Genomic DNA, 12,750 nt, shown 5'->3' with positions numbered 1-12,750 from the left:
TCCACCTGCCAATATGAGAGACACAGGAGGCACAGGTTCAATCCCTGGACTGGGAAGATGCCCTAAAGAAGACAACAGCTACCCCTCCAGTATTCTTGCCTGGAAAACTCCATGGACAGAGGAGCTTGAGGGGCTACAGTGCAGGGGGTCGCAAAGAATCAGATACAACTAAACAAGTAACAGTCACCAAGTTACTTAAACGTGCCAAATCTCAATTTCCTCACTTGTCAAAAAAAAAAGCAAAAAGGCTCAAAAAAATAAGTGCACCAGCTTTATAAGGCTGTTGTGATGATCAACTGAAATAATACATTCTAAGTGCTCATCAAAAGACCATGGTAAATATTCATAAAATACTTATTACTAATGTATTATTACTGATGATCCTGAAACTGCATAAGATCCTAAAAGATATTCACATAGCTAAAAGCTGTAGAATCTCCCTTTTGCAAAGGCATATGACATAATAGGCCTTATATGTCAGACATTCTATGAACTATTCTATATTAACATTTTATTTTCTTTGTCTGCTATACACACATGCCTATAAAATATATAGATATATATATATTTTTGAATTATATATAGGGACTTGATTGACCAAGTATAATATATTCTACTCTGTACTAACCCTGATTACTAAGCTCTACAAGCCCCTGTGAAGTCTGTGGATAAACTAAACTAACAGAGAAACAGCAACAGTTCTAAAGTTGGAATGAAGCTGTCTGACTAAACTTGTCTCTTGTGTGAAATCTTCAGGACACACAAATAGATCTTTTTGTCTATAATTTCCGATCTTCATCCCATACCTACAAAGCCAAGGAAGTGAGCTAAATATAGTATTTCCAGAGTCATATATGAAATACTTGTTTATGTGTTTCATTTAGGATCTTGCTTTTTAATATACAGGCTGCTGGCTTCTGTGCCCACATCTGTCAAGTCTGAATAGTAGAAAAGGAAGCAACAGAACTATGCTTTTCTTTTTTTTAAGAAGAATCTCATCTACACTTAATCTCTGAGAACTGCTCGAGTAGAAGATGGTCTAAATGGTATCTTCCAATTTCAATCCTCAATGGAATATGTCAAACTATTATCATTATATTTGACATATATTCTTGAACTGGTGACTGTGCCCTTGGACTACTGTGAAAATCGACACTGGTTTAAAACCTACAGACCTTTCTCTCTGTTAAAACTATTACTGTCTACCTTATTTTTGCTGGAGTTTTTGTATCACCACAATTTTAACATCCACCAAAAGAGAAAAAAGTGTAGCCTTAATGGACTGTGAAACAGTGAGCCTATCACAAAGGCAACACAAAATTCAATCACAAACACCTGCAACTCATTACAAATTTAGCAGCACAAATGCCAGAGGCTGTAATGGGCCTCAGATATTCTGTGCAACTCTGCCAATACTCACCTATAATTTGGACTTGACATTTACAAAAAAGACAACATTTACAAAAAGAAAAGGGCAAAGAGTTTTACCAAATAGTCCCACTCTTTCAACTACCCCCTTCCTGCCAAGGCACAGCAGAAAAAAAAAAAAAGTCAATTCTAAATACAGGTGCTACTTGTATTCCTTGTGGAGTGCTTATGAAACCAAATTAATTGATGAAGAATATTCACAAAGGGATTTGGAGGTATTATCTTTTTCTGCAGTATGTCTTTTAGCATAAAAATTAGGGACCAAAAAGCAAAAGAAGGAAGAGATATTGGAAATAGAAATAACATCCGTTTTATTTTTAGATTAGCTTCCTATTTTGATTTAAGGATAAGGTGTACATGGTAAATGTAGACTTGAATCTTACAGATGAAAACTGTCACACTTGCAGATAGAGAATGTTATGGGTGTCACCATGTGGAATGGAAAGAAAACTAAACTCAGCACCTGAAGAGTTTAATTCTGGTTCTGAATTCATTGCTAGTTGTGAGACCTTGGAAAAGTTGTTCAGCAACCTGGGATTCCGTTTCCTCCATTTTAACTTTTGAGAACTGCAGACTATGGCCTGATATCCCCTCAGAAGCCTCAATCCCAGAGTAAGGACTCCTCACCCAGCTGTGACCTACAGACAGGTCTTCTCTCTATACTTCCTTCAATGTCCACTCTCTTCTCTACTTCTCATGGCATAAACCTGAGAAACAGACACTGTTATTAGAAATGAACTTTTAATGTGCCTACTGGTAATGCACATACCATCCTAAGGAGAAATTTTCTTTCTTACCTTCTTCTGAAGTTTTAAAATCTTGACATGATTTTCCTTTGCCAATTCTCTCAGCACATTCTGGAAATCGCTTCCCTCCAATGATATTTGATGTAAACTGAGGAAAGAAAATTCATCTTACTATTAGATATATAAGTAGTAAAATTCCACTGAAACATGTATAATATCATATATGAAATGAGTCACCAGTCCAGGTTCGATGCATGATACTGGATGTTTGGGGCTGGTGCACTGAGACGACCCAGAGGGATGGTACGGGGAGGGAGGAGGGAGGGGGGTTCAGGATGGGGAGCACGTGTATACTTGTGGCGGATTCATGTTGATGTATGGCAAAATCAATACAATATTGTAAAGTAATTAACCTCCAATTAAAATAAATAAATTTATATTTTTAAAAAATAAAATAAATTAAAAAAATAAAAAACAATGAAATATCAAAAAAATAATCTGCTAATTATCAAACCATAAATAAATAGAATACTTTAGAATTACTCTTGGCTCTTCAGCCCACCATTCACAAGTGGTATTGAAAGGTTTATAATGAAGTACAATTCGAGTCCTACAAATGTGTGATTTCCCATTAGAAGTTACTTTCATTTCTTTTCACACAGGTCCCATAATATTTTTTGTAATTTCTCCATACTTCTGCTAACAAATATACTTAAAGTTGATATATAAATGCCTTCCTTTTATCTGTCAAGTATGCTACTAAAAGCCTGAACCATCGTTGATTTAGGAGACTCAATCTCATATTTTAGGTGCTATATCATAACTCTCATCTAGAAGATACTCACAAGTCATTTTTAAGGACATTCCTAGGGTGCCCTTTCAACACCCCATGCCATCTGGGAAGAGTCTTTCTTTGAGAAAAAGAACACATAGAATTTCTGAGTACCAGGATAGTGTGCAAAAGTCAGATATGAAGGGAATAAAAGGAACTACAAAAGGAAAAAGGTGGCCAAAGATAAGTAGAAGCCAAATTAACTCTGTCTATGTCTTAGTCTGTTTGGGCTGCAATAACATAATGTCATAAAATGAGTGGTTTAAACAACAGAAATGTATTTGCTCACAGCCCTGGAAGCTGCAAGTTTGGATCATGGTGCCAGCCTGGTCTGGTTCTGGTAAGAGCTATCTTCTTGATTTATAGACAGCCCCCTCACTACATTCTCACACGGCAGAAAGAGAGGTCTCTTCTTTCTCATTGTTGTAAGGTAATGGCACCCCACTCCAGTATTCTTGCGTGGAGAATCCCATGGACGGAGGAGCCTGGTGGGCTACAGTCCACGGGGTCACAAAGAGTCAGACATGACTGAACGACTTCACTTTAAATTTTTACCACATTTTTTTGATTTCTGCCACACAGTGCAAATCAGCTATAATTATACATATATCCCCTCCCTCATGGGCCTCCCTCCCTGCCCCCCATCCCTTGCTTCCAAGTCATTGCAGGCTGGGCTCCCGGAGCTGCACAGCAATTTCTCACCAGCTATCCATCTTATGCCTGGTCGTGTATATATGTCAATGACATTTTGTCCATTCGTTCCACTCTCTTTCTCCTATCCTGTGTCCACAAATCCTTTCTTTACATCTGTGTCTCCATTCCTTCCCTAAAAATAGGTTCATCAATGCCATTTTTCTAGATTTCATATATGTATGCATTAATAAACTGTATTGTGTTTTTCTCTTTCTGACTTACTTCACTCTGTACAACAGGCTCTAGGTTCATCCAGCTCACTACAACAGACTCAGATTCATCCCATTTTATGGCTGAGTAATATTCTATTGTGGATATGAGCCTCATCTTGTTCATCCATGCCTTTGTTGATAGATCCATGTCCTGGTTATTGTAAATAGCACTGTATGGGGGGTACATGTGGTCTTTTTCAATTGTGGTTTTCTCAGTGTATGTTCCCTAGTGGAGTTGCTAGGCCATATGGTAGATTTATTTGTAGCTTTTTAAGGAATCTCCATACTGTTTTGCATAATGGCTGTATCAGTTTATATGCCCACCAACAGTGCAGGAAGGTTCCCTTTACTCCGCATCCTCTTCAGCAGTTATTGTTTGTTGACTTTTTGATGATGGCCATTCTGACTGATGTGAGGTGATACTTCGCTGTAGTTTTGATCTGCATTTCTCTAACAATTAGCGATGTTAAGCATCTTTCCATGTGTTTACTGGCCATGTGCTGCCCACATAGATGCTATGGGAGGGGAGATGGAGCAGGGCTCGCTGGGCGAGGGTCCCTCCAGGTGTGGAAGAGAGAGGGGGATCCAGGAGGTATTCCCCTGCCCACTCAGCCCCCAGGGAGTCTTCTGGGGACCCAGGCCCTATCCTCCACACACCAAAGCCAAAGGCGCTGCAGAGGTCCCCTTGGTTGGGTTGAGCCCAGGCTGCCCCCCACTCCTACCCAGGGCCTTTTCTGGAGGTTTGAGTCTTGAGTCAGGACCCCACCCCTGCCTAAACCCCACCTCCACCTAATGTTACCCAGCCTAAGTTGTTCCACACCCCAGCCCCAGCTTCACAACCCAGCTTTTTCTGTTCTTTTTACAAGGCTTCAATCTAATCAGAGTTTCACCCTTATGACTTAATTTAATGCTAATTACCTCCTAAAGACCTATCTAGCTCCAGATGCATTGTGGATTAAGGTTTCAACGTGTGAATTTATCGGGGTGGACATAATTTAGTCCACAGCACTATTATGAAAGTAATAAGGAGAAGAGATAGCTGCAACATGTTCTAGTTTAAAGCAACAACTTACTATGATATTGTGATTTATAACAAGAAATGCATATTTGGTCTTCATCCACTGTTTGTGGCACAGAGCTTTTTAAAAAACTTTGGAATTTCCTAAAGTATTTTTGGTATATTAATCACAACACTTTTGTAAAGCTCCTAGGTAACCTAAGGATGGGGCTGGTTGACAGAGAATCAACTATGTGTTTGAAGGGTTGGAACTTTCAGTCCTTCTCCCCATCATTGGGAGAAGGAAGAGGTGCTAGAGTTTGAGCTCAATCAAAAATGGCCAATGATTTCATCAATCAAGACTATATGAAAGATGATAACCTGAGCTTGTGACTGTAATCTGAAACAGAGGTAGGGGCAGTCCTATGGGACTGAACCCTTAACCTTGTGGAACCTGATGCTATCTCTTGGTGGATACTGTCAACTCAATAAAGTTAAACTGTAGGACAACTAGATGGTGTCAGAGAATTGCCTGGTATTTTGGAAATGCTTCCCCCAACATTGGAACTGGTGGCTAGAACTTTCACTTACAAATAACGTATGTTAATATTGTATATCGGAGAAGGCAATGACACCCCACTCCAGAACTCTTGCCTGGAAAATCCCATGGATGGAGGAGCCTGGAAGGCTGCAGTCCATGGGGTCGCTGAGGGCCGGGCACGGCTGAGCGACTTCACTTTCACTTTTCACTCTCATGCACTGGAGAAGGAAATGGCAACCCACTCCAGTGTTCTTGCCTGGAGAATCCCAGGGATGGGGGAGCCTGGTGGGCTGCCCTCTGGGGTTGCACAGAGTAGGACATGACTGAAGTGACTTAGCAGAATTTGTATGTATATTTATATATTCATAGATAATGACTGGAAGGATGTGCTCTAATATATTTATGATAGTTACTTTGGGGCAGTTAAATTATGAGTAATATCTAATTAACTTTGATTTATATTCATATAATTTCCTATATTTACGAAAAATAATATTAATAAATATTGTCTGAGTGAACTGACAAACTCTGGAAAAGAATCTGCTAGCATCTATAGTGATTTATAGTCCTCTAACTCAGATCACTATAAGTGAAACTATTTCTCTGTTCTGATGAACTCTCAACCTCAAAATGCTTTTGTGAGTTCTCCTAGAGTGTAAATTATGAGATTATTCCTAACCTTGTCAGGTTCTGGTGACATACTGTCTACTATAATATAATAGAAGCAATTCATAAAATATTTCTTCACCTGAACCAGTTTCAAATTCTGTGGCTTTCAGCTGCCATTGTTCTTGTTCCACACAGAATGTTTAGTACAAGAGATCCTATATGGAACAGACCAGGTAGGAGAGCTGATTTTACTTGCTAATTCTTGACATTATTAGTCTGGCTTTAAGGTGGCATTAGAAGGATACAAAACAGTTGCTTCAATGAAAGGCATCTGTGCTCATGCTGGTGCTCGGCAAATGCTTTAAAAGGATATGCTACATGATATTAAATCATTACATCTTCAGAACTGCCAGATGGGCCCTGGATAGGCAGAAACCCTAGGTTGGTAAAGTATGAAAGTGAAAGTGTTAGTCACTCAGTCATGTGGCTTTGTGACCCCCCCCCCCATGGACCATAGCCTGCCAGGCTCCTCTGTCCATGGAATTATCCAGACAAGAATACTGGAGTAGGTTGCCATTTCCTTCTCCGGGAGATCTTCCTGACCCAGGAATTGAACCTGGGTCTCCTCCATTGCAGGCAGATTCTATGTCTGAGCTACAAGGTTGGTGAAGACGTGTTTTAAAAAGGCTCATCAAGCAATTCTTGGATAGTAGACCAAGGGAGCACCCTGCTAATCCCCACAGGCAGCAGGAGTTGTAAGCCGCATTCAGCACACACTGTTCTTTATGGGTACACACAGTGATTGCTGCAGCGCCTCAATGCTGAAGGTGAACCGTCTTTGATCAAATCAAGCAGTCAAGACCGCAAAAGAAATTTGTGTGCCAGTCTAAGGAACATTGTGTTCAAACCCAGGTATATGCAGTTGGGTTCAGGTGTAGGGGACAGAAAGAAGCCAAGGCAGGGCTCTCAGCATGCACTGGATGGAGCACAAATCATCACACTTAAAATATTCACTTCATTTTGCAGCTGATGACCACTTTCAATGGTATCCAAACTTGCTTTATGAGTGGCATTTGTATTTTTAATACACAATATCTGTATTTGCTATGATAGTAAAAAGATTGGGAAGCAAAGGGTTAACCAAATAGCATTTGTCTTCCTCTAAATTCAACACAATTATGAGAATTTAACACAAAGGAAGAAGATTTAAGATATTTAGTAGAAAAGCAAAAATCATTAAATATACAGAGGCAGTGTCTCTGCCTACTTAGCTGCCTCTTTGACTAATGGGCTAATCTGCAGATGACTTAAAATGCAATTCGTTCAGTATTTCCTTTGCCACTAAGCAAAACCTAGTGCACACAGTTGTCTAAACACCCTGCTTAGTTGTGTCTTCAGTCAATATGCTGCCCTGGCTAGCATTTTACCCCATCATAGGGCTAAGAGACCTTGAAGAGTGTTTATTTCACTTTCCACTAATTAGATGTGTGCATTTGACCTTACTAATCTCTTCAGAGGAACCAGAAGAGGAATATTGCATATTTTAATACAATAGTGTCTGAAAGCTAGTATGGGAGCCAAAAGTAAAGCCCAGACACAGTATCCAGGAGGTGCAACTATCCTTATCCATTTATAATCCTAGGAGGATCTCTCATTCTCTTGATCCAAAAAGTAGACTTAATATTTGCCCCCACCAAAGTATGTCTGAGAGTCACAGGTAGGGTATGCCTAAATGACACCATTAGGTTCATTTTAGAAACAACATTTGCTAACACTGGAGGAGCCCCCACTGGAGAGTTCTCGAGTAGGGTGGCTGACTTTCTCTATGTGTATATAAGCACTCATTAACACAATTGATTGTATCATCAATATGTGTTTTCCTTAAAAAAATCCAAACCCTATTTCTATTTAGTCTATTAGTTTCTACTTTTTTGCTATTTACTTTTTTTAATATTGTAGGATAATTGCTTTACAATGTTGTGTTGGTTTCTGCTATACAACAATGCAAATCAGTCAAATCTTCTCCACCCAGGGACTGAACCTATGTCTCATATGTGCGCTGCATTGGTGAGTGGGTTCTTTGCCACCAGCACCACCTGGGAAGCCCCAGATCAGTCATCAGTTTCAGTCTCAGTTCAGTCGCTCAGTCGTGTCTGACTCTTTGAGACCCCATGAACTGCAGCACGCCAGGCCTCCCAGTCCATCACCGACTCCCAGAGTTTACCCAAACTCATGTCCATTGAGTCAGTGATGCCATCCAACCATCTCATCCTCTGTTGTCCCCTTCTCCTCCTGCCCTCAATCTTTCCCAACATCAGGGTCTTTTCAAATAGTCAGCTCTTTGCATCAAGTGGCCAAAATATTGGAGCTTCAGCTTCAATGTCAGTCCTTCCAATGAACACTCAGGACTGATCTCCTTTATGATGGACTGGTTGGATTTCCTTGCAGTCCAAGGGATTCTCAAGAGTCTTCTCCAACACCGCAGTTCAAAAGCATCAATTCTTCAGTACTCAGCTTTCTTTATAGTCCAACTCTCACATCCATACGTGACTACTGGAAAAACTGTAGCCTTGACTAGACGGACCTTTGTTGACAAAGTAATGTCTTTGTTTTTTTAATATGCTGTCTAGGTTGGTCATAACTTTCCTTCCAAGGAGTAAGCATCTTTTAATTTCATTGGGGCAGTCACTATCTGCATTGATTTTGGAGCCCAATAAATAAACACATATAAATATAATACAAATGTATATATAGTTTCTATTTATAATGTGTTTCTGTTTTCCTCTTTAGACTAGATTACCTTGGAAAGCCATGAGGGCCACAGGGAAAATGTTTTCTTGTGATTTGAGATTTATTTCTTTATAACTGATGAACTCATCTTTACTGTCATTTCTTGGGTTTAACAAAAAAGAATAACAGAAGCATCTAGAAATCTCAAAATCTTTCTCAACTTATTCACTTTTTTTCCTTCATCCACTCCCAGAGTATCCTATCATTTTAAATTTGATAAAAGAAAGGAAGCTAACATCATAGGTTTAAAAGCTTTATTTTCATTCTCTACAGAAATGGAAATACAGGATTGTAGTTGAGAACATGTCTTCAAGAGTTAAAAAAATAGGATTTAAGTCTTATATTAGTAATATTTACCAAAGCTTAGCATGACAGTTACTGTTATTCCCATTACTATAGAAAAATAGAGACTCAAAGTATTAATTACCATATCAGTGTTTGAACCACCACAACCCAATTCTTTTTAATTCCAAAGTGTGTTTTTCTTCCATAGGCAATTATTGGTGTATTAGGTGTTTTATTTTTAAATTATAATAGTCCAGATCATAAAACCATGAGAAGGAATTTAAAACAAACAAATCTTTTTTTAAAAAAATCCAAACCTGCTGATTATTCTTGGTCCTTGATGGAATATGTATTAATTGTTAATGAATTCCAACCAGAATCACTGCTTCAGCCTTTTCATCTTCAAATCCATCTACTTTTGGCTGACCTGCACCGATAGGAAATATCCAGGACATTTCTTTGCTAACTGACTTTGTTTGTTTGTTTGTCCATCTCTCCCCTACCAGGTCTGCATTAACATTTTCTTTCTTTTATGAAAAAAAAAAATTTAAATGCAAAGAGGAAGCAAAACACTTAATCCACTCCAGTAGATCTGTGAGACATATGGCCTGTGGAGTAATTTAATCCAGCCCACCATGGAATCTGAAAATTGTTTCTTCCATCCCCTGCTGTACCTGAATCTGAATGCCGGAAGAACAGTCTCAAAAACAAGAGCTCCTGAGTGCTGTTTCTAAGGGGCAAGGCTACAGAGATGTGTAACAGTGGGGGTTTATGAATTCAATTTACTCATATTCAAAACAGTTAAAAAGAAAAGACCATAGCTCCACTCTCATACAGAAATCTAAGTTAGAATAGGAAGAAAATAACACAAAGGTTCTGTCAAAATTAAATAAATATAAAGCCAGATTGGATCTGGGAGCAGAAGGGAAGTTTCTGGAAATTCAGATAGCTCTAGTTGATAAACTAATCCCTTGCCAAGACAAATCTAACATCATCACCTCCTCAATAATTATGGTACTCTGTGCAAATGACTTTAACCCACACACATACATACACACACACACACTTTGAGTTGCTGATTTATGAAATAGGTTCCTTAGGAATAATAATGTATAAATTTGCTTGAACCCTCCTTTAAAAGGTTCTTTGATATTCTTCTTTGAGCCCACATGATTAGATTAGTGATGTCTCCTTACAAAAATAGGCTCTCCATTTCAAGGAGTTATATCCCTTGTAATAGTCTCATTAATTTGTCCCTTCTTTATCCCTATTCGGATTTATTTTATTTCATTATTTTCTATTTTGTGAATTATTTCATGAGCTTTCATTATCCACAGGGCTGGAACATGTCCTAACATGAACATGACAATTGCTTTAAATTAATCCAGTGGCCAAGAAATGTAATTCTTCATAAAATGGAAGGCATATCAAGAAACACAATTTGGTAGAGAACTTTCCAGGATTAACATTTTCCCCAGCAAAGTATCATCATTATATGCCAGAATACTGTAACACACAGAGAAGATGGCATGCAAACCCCCTCTAAATGCATATCATTGCTGAATTTGGACTTTGAGAATTCATCACCTCAACTTGGCACTATCTCTTCATCCAGCTGTCCATTCAGTCAGTTAATTTAATAAATAATATTGAAATTTTTTTTATATCTGTAGAGCCTAATAGTCAAAAATGAAAAGATAAACACCTCGAGGGCTAGCTTAATGGATTAGTCATCTCTTATTTGCTCTTCTAGCCAAGTCATTTAAACTCCCTGAGTTCCAGTTCCAGCATTTACTGAATGGGATGCTGTTACTTTACAGCCTTATCGAGAGGATTAAACAAGATTATCTATGTAAAAGTGCCTAGTACATGCCAACTATTCAAGGAAAACTAGTTGGTGATGTTTTCACTCCAGATTCAATATTTAAAAAAAATTAAAAAGAATTTCGCAGTTACAGTAAAATTCTTACCCCTGTCTCTGTTAATTTTTCCATAATCATTAAGGGCCTTCCCACTGAGAACATATGCTCTAAGGGACACTACTGTATCAACTGACAAAACTGGAATATGGATAGTAAATAAGATAGAGTTATTGGATCAATGATAAATCTACTGAAGTTGGGAACTATACTATGGGTATGTAAGAAATTGTTACTCTTATCAAATACACACCCAAACAGCTTATTATCTAATTATTCAGAAAAAATACACATATTTATATGTACATACATACACTCACATATAGATATTTAATAATGGAGAAAGAGAGGGCATGTAGCAAGCAAATGGGGCAATAGATTAGCAATAATTGAACCTGGGGAAATACTATATAGATTTTTGATACTATTCTTATATCTTCTCTAAGTCTGAAATAAAAACTTGCTAATAGAAACTAAAGTTATGATATAAGTCCCTGGTGGGTCAGATGGTAAAAATTCTGCCTGCAGTGCAGAAGACCCAGGTTCAATCCCTGGGTTGGGAAGATCCCCTGGAGAAGGAATGGCTACCCACAACCACTATTCTTGCCTGGAGAAGTCTGTTGATAGAGGAGCCTGGCAGGCTACAATCTTTTGGGTCACAAAGAGTCAGACAGGACTGAGCAATTGGCACTTTCACTTTCAAAGACAATGTAAACACAGCTAGTTTGTCAGCACTGCAACTGAGTGTGGAGGGGAGTTAGGGGTTTCTTGAAGTACAAAGAAGCACCTAAGAACAATCTGTATTCATCCTGGGAAAATAGGAGAGGTATAAGATGAAGAAGGTATCCCTTTGTGGCTCACAAAAGATAGATGTAGGAAAAAAAAATCAGGTACAATTTTATTAATGGGCAGAAAGAAAACTCATTATTCCCCAATAGATGGTACAGCAAAAAGTAATATGTTCAAAAATATTTATCTGAGTTTATGGCTCAGAAATCAACCTACAGTGGACCAAGAGAATTGCTATGCTAATTCTCTAACCGATTTTTCGCAGAACAATAATCTGGTTAAATGTTCCTGGGGGGAAAAAGTCACTGTCAAGTTTGGGAAATGCTGCACAGCAGAGTCTGGTCTCAGAGATTCTTGATGTATACAGGCATGTTATATGTTCTAAGAATTCAGAAGGAAAAACCTGGATGATTTCGCAAACGTTTAGTAAGCAGTCATTTTTCTGATGCCCTGTGTTGTATTCCCTGATGTAGACACTGAGATGGTGTTCTAGGGTGCCAGGGGAAGTGTCCTAACTCAATCACCAGATGAGGGAGACCAAGAGCCCAGTTCTCTGCAACTGAGGCCCACCCAGAAGGAGCGGAGAGTGGGAGGAAATCTAATGACCTGCTGCACTTCCTGAGGCGCAGACACAAGTCCTTCCTTGAAGGGAGCCTATCTCCATGCTGATCACATTTAGTTGCACCAATCTCCATCCTGCACAATAAACTTTAGGAAACGATGCTCTAAACTGATAAGAGCAAACAAGTTATCTCTCAAACCAAATATTAACTTAACTGCCAAAAATAGAACACTGAAGTATACATTCACTGCTTTCAAAAGTAACTTCTTTCATTCTTCTCTGTCTGTCCCCAGTGATAAGATTCTGGTAACTGATTATAAGTTGTTCAAGGAGTATACTGTTTGTCA

The sequence above is a fragment of the Capricornis sumatraensis genome, chromosome 6 (genome assembly GCF_032405125.1).
Source record: "Capricornis sumatraensis isolate serow.1 chromosome 6, serow.2, whole genome shotgun sequence".
Classification (NCBI taxonomy): domain Eukaryota; kingdom Metazoa; phylum Chordata; class Mammalia; order Artiodactyla; family Bovidae; genus Capricornis; species Capricornis sumatraensis.
The sequence above is the reverse complement of the archived record's forward strand: the minus strand, read 5'-3'. Positions refer to the sequence as shown.